Here is a 1,481-nt window from a genome sequence, read left to right as displayed (position 1 = left end):
GCGAGGACTCGCTCTCTCTGCACAGACCTGGCTGCTGAGGTCATGGCGTCATGGAGATGAGCATGCCACCATGACATGTGTCTGACTCCTTTATTTTACTCCCTCTCCTATCTCCTATGACTTTACTACGATCTGTATATATTATCGCCGCACAATTGCACCCACAGACCCCTCAGTTGTTAGAGGCTGGTTTAGTCTGACATTCAGTCGCAATAGAAAATGTGGAAAGCACGACGTATGAATGGAGGAGAATCCGATCATGGCCCGTTTTTCTTGATCATCGACGGGGATGCAAACACCCCTCTTGAGTTATTACGAAAATTGAACCACCAGCTCCCCGCTATCGGGGACCTATTCTCTGGCTTACGCCAGGCATTTGACACACATTTCCTTGAGTCCCACTGTCATGCCACGAGACAGCTAGCTCTAGTCCATTGGACAGACAGACAGGGGTGCTGCAATGCAGAGAACACAGATGAGCCGGTCGTTCAGTCAATTAGAACTTCAAACTGTTACTAACTCCTCTCACCCAGCATGCCGTCCTTCTTCCTGAAGTCCACTGCTCGGATTCCTGGGGACGTTGACTACCTTCATGCACAGCACCGCTCTTCTGGAAGCTTCTTGGTCACTCCACTGACTAGAGCTACTTCTCAAGGGCTTGCTCAGAGCCAGGGACCAGTGGTGGGCTCCAGGGCCCCATAATGAAAGGCCCCAGACCCCTGCCCGGGAGGAGCTCAGGGTCTGTGGCCATGGGCAGCCCAAGAGGCAGTTTATAGCACGACTTCTGGTTGCCCCACGGCTCTGCCCTCTTTTTCTTCCAGGGCACTTGGGCCCCTAGTTGAAGATGATGTTCCCAGATGATGTGTTTTGCATCCAGACGTGCCCTAACCGTGTGAGCAGAAGCATCTGAGGCGCATCTTGAGGCGCCTTGATGGTGTCGTGGTTACGTGTTGGGCTGCAAACTGCAAGGTCAGTGGGTCGAAATCACCATATTAGGTTTGCTGCAAAGATAAACTGAGGCCAGGCCAGAGAGAAGGAGAAGGAGAAATCTAGTCTGCGCTTCTGGGCAAGATTCCTGGGCTCCACCAGGGAGTGGGTGAAGTCACCCTGCTCGGGAGGGAGGGGAGAGCAGAGAGAGAGGCTGGAGCCCTGAACTTCCGGGTGAGCTCCAGGAGTCCCCAGCAGGGGACCCGAGAAGTCACCCCTATCTGTGGTGGAGAGCAAGATTGTAAGCTGGTGAGGAGGGCAAACAAGGGGGGGGGGTAGGTGTTGCAGCAGCTGCTGCAGGGGCTTTCAGCCGCTGTGTTAGTCTGGGTGGACTCCAGAAACAAATCCATGGACACACACATGTGTATAAGGAAGAGGTTTATAACAAGAGCAGTTTTACATTAAGAAAACCTCCCAGTCCAGTCCAGTCCAAGGCTGTAAGTCTGATATTAGCCCATATGTCCGATATCAATCTATAAAGTCCTCTTCAGACT

The sequence above is a fragment of the Echinops telfairi genome, unplaced genomic scaffold, assembly GCF_000313985.2.
Source record: "Echinops telfairi isolate 266 unplaced genomic scaffold, ASM31398v2 ScPeMD7_7417;HRSCAF=8455, whole genome shotgun sequence".
Lineage (NCBI taxonomy): Eukaryota > Metazoa > Chordata > Mammalia > Afrosoricida > Tenrecidae > Echinops > Echinops telfairi.
The sequence above is the reverse complement of the archived record's forward strand: the minus strand, read 5'-3'. Positions refer to the sequence as shown.